This window comes from Microtus oregoni, unplaced genomic scaffold (genome assembly GCF_018167655.1).
Source record: "Microtus oregoni isolate MIOR12 unplaced genomic scaffold, Mior012 000035F_ref0000213, whole genome shotgun sequence".
NCBI lineage: Eukaryota > Metazoa > Chordata > Mammalia > Rodentia > Cricetidae > Microtus > Microtus oregoni.
The window spans coordinates 22,667,643-22,679,684 of record NW_024543094.1 but is presented as its reverse complement, the minus strand read 5'-3'; the positions used below and the strand labels follow the sequence as shown (position 1 = coordinate 22,679,684).

The 12,042-nt window shown below is 41.9% G+C and overlaps 1 protein-coding gene across 2 annotated transcripts in view; it reads right to left on the bottom strand.

Moving 5' to 3' along the window:
* Window positions 1–11,714, bottom strand: part of Pter (phosphotriesterase related) — a 62,593-nt gene extending 50,879 nt beyond the window's left edge. Inside the window, exon 1 of one of the 2 annotated variants that reach the window (XM_041630812.1) lies at window positions 11,622–11,714. The gene's annotated coding sequence lies outside the window, so the exon portion shown is untranslated. The remainder of the gene's footprint in view (window positions 1–11,621) is intronic. The other variant, XM_041630813.1, reaches the window with a different exon arrangement.
* Between the last annotated feature and the right edge of the window lie 328 nt (window positions 11,715–12,042).

Genomic DNA, 12,042 nt, shown 5'->3' with positions numbered 1-12,042 from the left:
GAAAAAATGTGCGGGTTTCAGAGCCACTGTGGGTCTGAAAACACAGGGAACAGATTTGAGATATGTAGTCTCTGGTGACATTAACAGTAGAATAGTTACCAACTGGCAATGCTTCTTAGATTATTGCTTGTCTTCTTGGTCATGGCACATTGCAGCCTTCTGAGGGACAGTGATTGCAGCATTCTGAGGGATGGTGGTGGCTAATTTCCCTTTCTACGATTGTGTGCACCCAGAAGACCCCAGAATCACTCTAAGACTCCAGTTTCCAAAACCAAACAAACAAACAAAAAAAAAGCAGTAACACTTTTTTAATTGGAACACAGTAAGGATAAAGATATATTCTCTAAGTACTCAAAGTTACTTTTACCAACAAGCTGCAGAGCAATATAAACCGATTACATAAACAGAATTAGCTGTCCTTCCTTTGAAGCTATTTTTAACTTCATAGGTAGTCTTTATAGCCCTTGCAACTCTATTCTGCTTTGGGTTCTTGTATAGGCATCCTGTGAAATTTAATCTCATTTCCTGGCTAATTCTTTCCAGTAAATTCATCTCATGCATTTTTCATAATGTACTGGTATAAAAATGTACTTTTATTACTCTTGGTTATCAATTTTTAGCATTTGCTCTATTACTAGATATGACAGCAAGTTAAAAAAATCAGTAATTTGGGGGGACTCATGAGATGGCTAAATGAGTAAAGGTCCTTGCCCCCAAACCTGAGGACCTGAATCTGACCCCTAGAATCCACATAGTGGGGAAGAACTGACCATGGGAAGCTATCCTCTGATATCCACATGCATGCCATGCAATGTTCATACCCACAAATATACATACATGACAAATAAATACATGCAATTTCCTTAAATCAATAATTTAGGATGTTTAAACCCATAAATAGTCAATAGAAGAACAGAAATCACATTTATTATGTATAATATATCTTGCCATTTAGAATGGAAATAATTCCTGATTTATTAGATTAATTTCCCAATTCAATAAGTTATGGTATATAAGATATATTAAATGATAGTGATGAAATATCTTGAATGTTAGCAAAAGCTACTGTCAACTTAATATACTTAATATCTTAGTCAGGGTTTCAATTCCTGTGATGAAACATCCTGATCAAAGTCAGATGAAAAGAATTTATTTGGCTTGTTTATCATCAAAGGAAGTCAAGACAGGAACTCAAGACAGGGCAGGAACTTGAAGGCTGGAGCTGATGCAGAGGTCATGGAGGGGTGCTACTTACTGACTTGCTCAGGTTGCTTTCTTATAGAGACCAGGACCACCCGGGGTGGCACCGCCCACAATGGGCAGGTCAGTACAACATCAATCACTAACTCAGAGAATGCGCTATAGGCCTGCCTACAGCCCAATCTTATGGAGATATCTCAATTGAGGCTTCTCTCCAGTAACTAACTTGTGTCAAGCTGACATAAAACTAACAAGCACAACCAATCAATATGAGAAAACAGACACAGATTGGGAAAATGATGGTCTTCTGAATACATCATAATTTCTTCCAAGAAGAATAAAATCTGGAACTTTAACAACTCCATAAATATTATAAAGAAAGTTACTATGCTAAATGAGGTCCTTGTCTTTGGACCTCAGTCTGTGGACCTCAGTTTTCTCATTAACAAAACGAAAAAGTTTAACAAGGTGATTCCCTTGTATCTTCCATATTCAAGTTCTAAGGTGGTATCTGAAGAGGAGTTGTGTATGTGCCTTCTATAGCTTTTCTGCAACTTTAATATTTACACATTACGAGAATTGGAATAGGAATATTACCAGGTGTGGTGAACCACACCTTTAATCTTAGCACTCAGGAGGTAGACAAGCAGACAGATCTCTGCAAATTTAAGGTCAGCCTGATTTACAGAGTTCCAGGTCAGCCATTGAACCCTGGAGAGATGATGGCTTCCACAGCCTTCAAATAAATGTTCCATTGAAGCAGCTCAACACTATCATTTGTCAAGTAACTGTGAGAGTGACCTAGGATCTGCCTACATACATGATATGTGTGTATACACATAAATGAACAGAAATTTCCAATCACTATAGTAGAAACACAGAAACTATTCTGAAGAGTTGGTGTCAACCAAACAACCAATATACACTTGACTATTTAGTGGACACTGATGTACAGTTTTAAAAAGCCAATAATCCACCTTGGTTTTGTTAAGGTTTTAAAAGTGTTGACATATTTCTCATTGCTCTTTCAAATTAATCTTAGGTGGTACATGGGCATTTTACAATGTTTTAATCAAGTACTTATTTTACTCTGTTCTAGGAAAAATATAATAAAGACCATTGTGTTTCAAGTTCATATATAGTAAGGTAAAGCTTAAGTTAAATAGTGGGTTGTCTGAAAAACAGCATATAGGAATAGAAAATACTCTTGGAGATGATGGGACAGTGAACCGAGTTTCACTTGGATGGGTAAAACTTATATTGTTTGTGAGAATGGAAAGGATTGTCAACTGTCTACAACATCTTATAGGCTTTATTTTCAAGCTTGTTAGAGAAGTAACTACTAGCCTTGCCCTTAATTCATCAGAAATATAATCTTGACTTCTTGCTAGGCAGAGAAAGCTATTATCCAATTTCAACTCTCAGACCTGTTTATTGATCCTATAATTGTGGACATTATTTTAAACAATGTTTGTTTAAAGACACAGATATGATATATGGTTTAACGAATATGGATGCAGACATTATAGTCAGACACACTAAGTCACTTTGTGATCTTCGCAATGTTTATAGGCTAAAACTCCAAAGTTTTATGCATTATTCTCTGTATAGAAACAACATTTAAGAATTCCCCATAATGTCCGAGGGTGGGAGTTTAGCACAATGGTAGCTGTAGTCCTGAACTTGTCAGGACCACAAGGGGTGCACCCACCCACGGAGACAGTGGGGCTGATCTATTGGAGCTCACCAAGGCCAGCTGGACTGGGACTGAAAAAGCATGGGATAAAACTGGACTCTCTGAATATGGCAGACAATGAGGGCTGCTGAGAAGCCAAGGACAATGGCACTGGGTTTTGATCCTACTTCATGTTCTGGCTTTGTGGGAGACTAGCCAGTTTGGATGTTCTCCTTCCTAGACCAGGATGGACGGGGGAGGACTTTGGACTTTCCACAGGGCAGGGAACCCTGACTGCTCTTCAGACTGAAGAGGGAGAGGGAGAGGAGTGGGGGGAGGGGGAGAGGAGTGGGGGGAGGGGGAGAGGAGTGGGGGGAGGGGGAGAGGAGTGGGGGGAGGGAAAGAGGAGTGGGGGGAGGGAAAGAGGAGTGGGGGGAGGGGGAGAGGAGTGGGGGGAGGGGGAGAGGAGTGGGGGGAGGGGGAGAGGAGTGGGGGGAGGGGGAGAGGAGTGGGGGGAGGGGGAGAGGAGTGGGGGAGGGGGAGAGGAGTGGGGGGAGGGGGAGAGGAGTGGGAGGCTGGGAAGAGGCAGGAATTTTTTTTTCTCAATAAAAAATAAATAAATAAAAATCAAACAGAAAAATCAAACAAAAAATTGCTGTGTAGCTATTTCATTAAAAACAATAAATAACATAAACTTTTTGGTTAGATGTTACAAACAAAAATGTAATAAAATGAAAACAATCTTATACATACACATACATGTACCCTACAATGCCATTCATTACACTGTATTGTATTTTTCAATAATACACTGCAAAATCCCATAGATTCTTTGAGCATACTACAGAGCGAATGAGTGGGAGCATAGACGCATAAAGAGCTGCACTGCAACAAAATTGAGGATGCTCGTATATCTGGCACACATCTAACAATGAAAAATATAAACTAACAGAACTGTATAGACCCTTCAAGAAGCGTGTTCTATACCTGGAACTGTAACTTTGAAACATTTCCCTCTGTCTACCCCAAAACATTTATAAACAAAAAGTGGAAAGATCCTGCAGAGAAGAAATAAAGGGCGGCTAAGATGGCCATTGCTGCACCGAACATAAGAGCCTTCCCTTTGTGTCTCATGGCCACCATCAATATCAAGGCAAAGTCTCAGTGACGTCACTGAGGTAGAAGATGCTGTACTACTGAGGAACTGATAATTTCATTAGAGGAGAAAGAGCACCACCCTTGAAAAATGCGCTTGGCTGAGTGCTGTTGAGTCAAGTTCAAGGCAGCATAGAAATCAATGGAAACCTACACTGGACCCAAGAGCTGCCGAGACTAGTGAAGACCAGTGGGGTTTTCGGCCCTACACATGGGAGAAATGAACAGGCACTGCCAAGGGCAGAAGGAGACTGGGCTTTAGAAAATCAACGTTCTTGCCTAATGTCAATCTCTAAGACTGCTCCTGCGACAGCAGAGGACACTTTTTAGACACAGCATTGGGCAGGACGTTCAATGGTTAGTGTACTGGTAAATTAACAGGCTCCCAAATAAAAGGCTTAATTCAAGAAACCATATCCCAAGAGTCCAAAAAATTAGTAGAAAAGCGCTGAGTTGTGGAAGTAATAGACGTATCATACGACAGAAAATAAGCAAACACATTTAGCAAGGAAAGCCATTCCCATAGAAGTCTTGCATAAGGGTTTCAGTAATACTTTTGCAATAGATCAACTAGTAGTTTGTATTCGTTACATTCTTCATTGCTGAGGCCTGCCCAGAAACAATAGAAAAGAGGAAGAAGCTGTTCAGGGCCATGGTTTGAGGGTACAGTTCATGGCAGTGGAGCCGGCATACCAGGGGAAGTGAGACATGGCTGGTCACGTGGCATCACAATCAGGAAGCAGAGAGAGATGAATGCTGACGTTTAGTTCACTTACTCCCTTTCCTCTTTTTATTCAGCTCAGGACCCCAGGGTGAGCCCTCCTCATTAAACTTTTTTAGGAAATTCCCTCAGAGAAAAGCTTATATGCAAGTCTACTAGGTGACCCCAAATTCAATCAAGCTCAAAACAAAAACTGACAATCATACAACTAAAACAATTCTTCGTATATAAAAATTACTGAACATGTGCATGCAAACTTCATCTCCTTCAGGCCCTTAAGCATCAAATGTTGCATCACTATAGGCTGTATATATCATTCATTTCTTCTTACCTCTTTTTCTTTTCTATTTATTTGTTTAGTTTCAGCCCAACCTGGTCTAGAATTTACTATACAGACAAAAGTATATTTTTGATTTAGAGACTATTCTTGGATAAAAATGGTGCAAATTACTAGGATATTTGAATGGTTGCAGTTTGGATAGTAAGGTATAAAGTTGACTATGCATATTTTGGTTGTTTCATAAATCCTGCCTCATTCACTGAATGATGTCACTTTATTTTTAATTTAATTATTTCAATGTTAAGTCACAGGCACAAAGTTCCTTTAATATTCAAGAGAAATTCTTGAATAAAGCAGGCTCTGGGGACTTGCATCCATGACTTAGCAGCTCATATTTGATAAAGAAAATTACTAGAAAAGTGATAATTTTGAGAGACCATTATCATAGTACACTGGAATTATCTGCTCCCCACTACCTATGCTTTTAGATTCCTAACAGCACATCAGAAGAGAACTGCTTCTTGAAAGGGTCTTACAGAGGAACTTTGTTAAAATGAGGTTGCCAAGGTAGCGCTAACACACAGGACTGGATAGTTTTGTAAGAAGAGGAGGTTAGGGCAAGGACACACAAAGGGTGGACAAAAGACCACATAGGAAGAAGATGGCCAGCTGCCAGTCAAAGGGAGGAGCCTCAGGAAGAGACAGCCTGGGTAGCTGACACTTCCGTCTTGAATTTTAAATCTCTTGGCCGTGAGAGAATTCATTTCTGGTTTTTAAGTCACCTAGTTTGTGGTATTTTGTTACAGTAGACCAAACAAAGAAATGCAAATCAATAACAGAGGCCATCTAAACTAAGCCCCAGAAATGTCCCTTAGTCTCAGGGTTCTATAGATAGAATGATAGCTATAGGAAAGACAGGCCAGGCATGTGCAATTCAACAGAACACAATGGGACAGATTTTGATGACATCAGGTAACAGTTGAGGGCATAGCCTTAGACCAAGTAAACCAGGGAGCTACTTGAAAAATTAAACAGATGTCACCCAGTGTATGCAGAAACAGTATGTGAACTTTCCCTGAATAGGGGTGGGGACTTGTAGGATTTTAGAGACCAAGACTGACAGCCTTTAACTTTTCAGATATGGGAGCCATGTAGCAGAGAGGACATGTAGCAGTGTGACGGGGAAAACAAGAGATAGATTTAAGAGTTAATGAAAATATTTAGAATATTTTAAAGATCAATACATGTATAGTTTGTGTAATAGTAAACAATAACAGGATAGCAGCCTTTTCAATAATACTGAAGACTTTGTGGAGGCATGGGCTTTTAATTAGACAAAATAGCATTAAATTAACAATAATATTTACCAATATTGTGTTCAAAATGCTTTTCAAACACCAAATAATTACTCAATTAAGCCACTGTAAGATAAGCTGTTATTACTGTGGATTTAGTGAAAAAGACTAATAATAATTATTATAGCAGTTACTGAAAAGTAAGACAGTGTTTACTGTGTATAACTGAGCACACCTCACACCATCTTAATGAGGAGGGAGCAGAAAAAACAAAAGGCTGACTATCTACATGAACTCAAAAGAACAGAGCTGCCTAAGAGCCAAGAGTCACGGCCTGTCGACAGAGAATTTAATATGCAAAGCAGAGATAAAAATTGGCAGAAGGCTATGTATGAATATTGTCAATACTGAGTATCACAGACTGACAATCGAGAATCTTTGGTCATGCCCTGAACAACATAATTCATCACACCAGTGCTCGGGGCAGTCATGCCCAAGCGATTTATCATCATCATATTACTCGTCTGAGTAAAAGGAGGGGAGACCGTTGATTGTTAACCTCTAGGGAGGCTGGATTTATAGCTGGCGCACCCCTCAGAACGTATCCTGGTTCTGCCCAAAGCAAAATGTTCCTTGCTTTCCTTCCGTTTAAGTCACCATCAAAGAGAGCACGATGCCTACAGGATTCAGTGAGCAAAGCCCAAATCTGATTCTCTGATAGCTAAGTAAGATAGTCAGGAAATTGTATTTTAAATGCCCTTTAAGCCGTATGAAAAAAATATTAGTCAATGGTAAATAGGCATGATTCATTTCAAACGTCCTTTGGTGACAAATCAATTCTGGAAATGCATTCACTGATAACTGCATTTGGGAAGGAATGTCTTTTCACAACTCATCCATGATCATTTCTCCATATTGGAAAAGTTGGCAGCACACAATACACAAGCACACACACGCACGTGCGCACATACGCACATACCCTTTTTATCCAAATAAAAATGGGAATCTTGATTGCCACCCTTTCTGGGTATTGAGTCTGCATGTATTTGCCCCTGGCTGTGCTTGCAGACTGTAATTAAGCATCTGAAGCAGTGGTTCTCAACCTTGTTAATGCTGTGATAATGCTTTAACAGGGTTTATCATGTTGTGGTGACCCCAACTATAAAATTACTTTCACTGCTACTTCAAAACTGTAATTTTGTTACTGTTATGAATTGTAATGTAAATATCGGTGTTTTCTGATGGTCTTAGATGACCCCTGTGACCCAAAGGGGTTGCGACCCTCAGGTTGAAAATCATCGATCTGCTATTCTTTTTATCTTTGTTTAAAACCGTGAAGCTGACTGGGGCACTGTGGGATACAGTGTGCCTGACATCCCCCCAACAGCGAAATGGATACTACTTAAAAAAATTATAAAAGCCCTGTACAGCACCTTCCACGCGGCTCTCAGATTATCTGGTGAATAGGACGCAGAAATTCCTGGACACATGGTACTCAGACCTCCTAGAGTCTGTAAGGCAGCCCAAGTGAGGATGCGCCAACAAATTCTCCGGTCTCTGAAATAAAGGCAACCAAAGTGTATTCCTAGACCACTTCATATGTCCACACCATGTAACGGTTTGTGTGATTGTCATTTTGACAAGAATGGAGACTTGGTTAGAAGGTAAGGCTTCAGGAACACCTACAAGGAATTATCTTGATCCAATTAGTCGTCTGCCATGCCTGTACAAAATTATTTGGATTAGGTAAACTGCCGTGGGATGACTCACCTTACAAGTGTTACCACTCCCTTGACTGGGATGCTGGCTATATAAGAAGGAAGCCGGTTGAGCACCGACATCATTGTCTGCTTCCTGACTGTAGTTGCGGTGTAACCGGCTGCCTCAGGCTCCGGCTGCCATGACTGCTTCACCAGGATACAAAAAAAAAAATTATCCTAAACTCTGAGCCAAAAGAACCCCAGCTATCATTGCCACGGTGTCTTATTGCAGCAACGGTAAAATTAACTCCTTCTCAGAAGGCAAAATGGAGCTTAATTAATCTCCTTCATCTTAATCTTGCTCTGGGATGGTGTCTCCACAGGAGAATAACTGATGGGAAAGCCTGCCTCAAGTGTGGGCAGCAGCATCTCATGGGCTATGATCCTGGACTGTGTGGGTAAAAGGAAGAAAGGGGAGAGCCAGCTGACACCAGCATTCAACTTCCTACTTCTTCACAGTGACCACAACATAACCAGTTACCTCATGCTCCTACCGCCATGCCTTCGCTGTCATGATGGACTGAACCCACAAACTGTGAGCCCCCACCCACTCGCAAAAAAGCATCTTCCTTTACATTGCTTCTTGTCAGGTATTTGGACAAACAAGAAAAGATGAAACCCACATATTACCACATAGAACTTCTCTTCTATCTTTTCCCCAATTGTTCCTGCTTTTTTAGCAATTCCTAGCCCGACTTGTCAGTTTTCAAGCTCGCAAACTGAGACTCACCTTTGATTCTCCCCTTTTCTGTCACACCTACATTCAACAGCAAGGTCAATGGAATCCAGCTCTGAGGTACTCAAAAAGCCCAGCCCTTCAGCAAATCCTGAAGAGTCTAATTCACATACAGCAGAGCATCAGCCCTGGGGGAAACAGTGGCAGAGGCAACAGGCATAAGACCCAGTACCTTGGCTCCCTGTGGTGGCACATACCTGAAATTCCAGCTCATAGAACACAGGAAGGAGACTCAAGCTTGAGGCTAGCTTGGGATACATAGCAAAGTACCAAACCATCAGTGGCTACATACGGAGATCCTGTCTCTCTGACACATTTCAGTCCTCAAGTACAAGACATTCTTATAAGAGGGAATAAATAACAAAGTTATAAACACAGTGTGCTGTCTGGGAGTTAGCAATGGGGGGAAGAGAGTATGAATACAACGAATACTAAGTCAAATGGTACACATCGGAAAGATGCGCTGATTATGTGACTTCCTTTCTCTGCCTCCACTGCCACTGATGTCACAGCCTTGTTCTCAGCTTGTGATTGGGTTTCATCACACCCATCTTTGTGTCAATCTTGTTTCCTGTACTGAAAGCAACAGTCCTTTCCAAATGGCAGAAATCCCAACATAACCTCTCCCAACCAGATCTCCAACTTCATCTTGAACTGGACACTGAAACCTTCCAGAAGTCCCTAGAACGCATCTTTCATGTCTCCCCTGCCCTACAAAGTGTCAGTGAAACACTTATCTTTAGGTCCTTCTTGTCTTCCTACATCAGGATTTAAACTGGTGAGCCATCTCCATCACCAAATCCAGCCAGCACCCTCTCCATCAGTATCTATCCCAGCCCCTCCCCCACTTATAATTTGTATCTGTAGATTAATTTGCTTGCTGGCTCCTTCACTCCCAAACAGAACATAATCTTAAGAATCTGGTGTCTTTATTTGTCCTGCTCTCATTACAGTTCCCGAGAGTACTCAAGCGCCGAGTACATATTTATTGATTGAATAAAGTAACCCTTCCTGACCACCTTGTAATTTCAACACCAGATGTGACCAAAATATCATTAACTAAAAGCAGTGTCTTATTTTCATAAATCCATGGATTGTTAGGTTGAGTCAAGATTCAGAGATCAATGACCTCGATGCCCCTAGGAAACCTAAGTAACTTCTACAAAGCTCTGGGACTAGAGAGCTGGAGACAGACTCATTCTAGGCCCAAGTTCTTCCAACCCGCAGCTACTTTCTCTCTCTTTGAAATGAATTTATTTTTCTTATTATTGTTGAGGGTTGGACAAAAGGCCTTGTGCATGCCAGGCAAGCACTGTGTCACTGAGCTTAAGTCCCAGTCCCTGTTTAGTTTTTCTATTTTAACACAGGTCCTTACTCTGTAGCCCAAGCTGGCTTGAAACTTGAAATCCTCCTACCTTAGCCTCGTGAGTAGCTTGTGCAGGTGTATACCACCAGACCAGGCCACCGGAATTGATTCTTATGCTGTCTTCCAGATCATGAATGACCTAAGTCTCTGTTGGAGGTGGGACAAGACTATAATATATAAGGTGGAAACAGTCTAAGGGAGAGCATATACTTTGGTTTAGAAAAACAGACCCCCTCCTAACACCTTCTAGCAGCACGGCTCGAACATTCTGTGCTCAATCGGCTCATCCATACTCAAGAAGCTAACTGACAAGGCTGTGTGATGGATCAGAGTGTAGAATTCAGGTACCACCCCTAGTAGCTAACTTTCACTAAATGTCAAAAAACCAAGCACTTGAACATCCCTAGGATTCAGAATCCTGGAATAGAAATAAAAAATCCATTTGCTCTTTTATTCCAATACTATATAGGCTTTTGTAACTTTGATAACTCTAAAGCAACATCCAGCCTCCACAAATGAAAACATAATTTCATAAAGACACACTTGGTGAATCTGGAATTCAAATTATCTTTTTGAAAATCGTTATCTGACCCATTAACAGTCAGAAATTGTAAGAAATATTTCTTTTCAATGTGTACTGTGGTTTTCTTCCTTTCCTGATTTCTCTTTCTTCCTTGTTTCTTTTTCTTTTCTTTGAAGGGAGCTGTTAACACACCTCAAAGATAACTTCTGGACATCCTTTTTCTCTATGTAAACTGTAAAGGAATGAACCAAATGAGTGTCTAGTCCCGGACCTTTTCTTACAAAGGTTCCTTTTCTGTAGCAATGAATAAATGAAACTTAAGGCCAGGTATTAAGCGCTTCTCAACTTCCTCTATGTCGGTAGAGATTTGAAGATGTTCTCCCTGGCAGGTATCACTATGCCCAAGGCATCATTATAACCACCACTCAATAGCAGGGCTGCATAAACTTCGCTAAGAGATTTAAGGAGACGCACTTAAGTGCTGGAATGTATGTACAAGAAGGTAAAGGCTCCAGGCTGAGGGTTCTGATGTCAAAGCTTGTTAAAGAAACCCGAGCAAGGAACGGAGGCCTCCAGCTTCCATTTCCCCCTCCCTTTCCGGCACAACTGCCCCAGCAGGTCCCTAGAGCACAGCAGTCAACTCGAACCGAGCAAGCAAAGAGCAGGACCCGCCGAGGGTCGTGAGCTTTCAAATAAGACTTTGGGAGACTTGAAACTTGGGGAGATCAGCGCCCTCTAAATCCAGGCCATCTCTCCAAGGTCGGGGCACCTGAAGTCAGGCCCCCTAGTCTTTGAAACCTCTCAGGAGACCTTCAGAGAAAAGTGGCGGAGCCACAGAGTAGCTTTTCTGCCCGGGGCTCCACGTGCCTCCTTTCAAGGCGAGTCCCGACTTCCAGGCCTCTGTCCCCACCTTTTTTACCCGGCCCACAGCTCCTGCACCAGCTCCGAAGTTTCCTTTCTTCTGCCGTGCGTTGCCTGCTCCCCTGGGAACTTGAGCTAGGTCGGCTTTCCCCTCCCCCTTAATTGTCCCCCTCCCTCCCGCTTCGCCTTTTCCGCTAGCCTTCTCCCCGCCCATTGACCCTAAGTCACGCCCCACTGCCTCCCAAAGCCACGCCCAGTGAGCGCTTGCCTGCCCTGAGAACACGCCCATTAGGTTCCTGCTTTACCAAGCAGGAATTTAGGTCTAGGTTGGGCTCCCCTGGCTGGAGGGCAGGTTTACAGCTAAGGAGCTGCCTGGAAGGCTGGTCTAGGAACCCACCCACCCAAGGGGGAGAGAGAAAGCAGCAGAACTTTCCCAGGTCTCAGTTCTTCATAAAACAGCCTGGAAGATG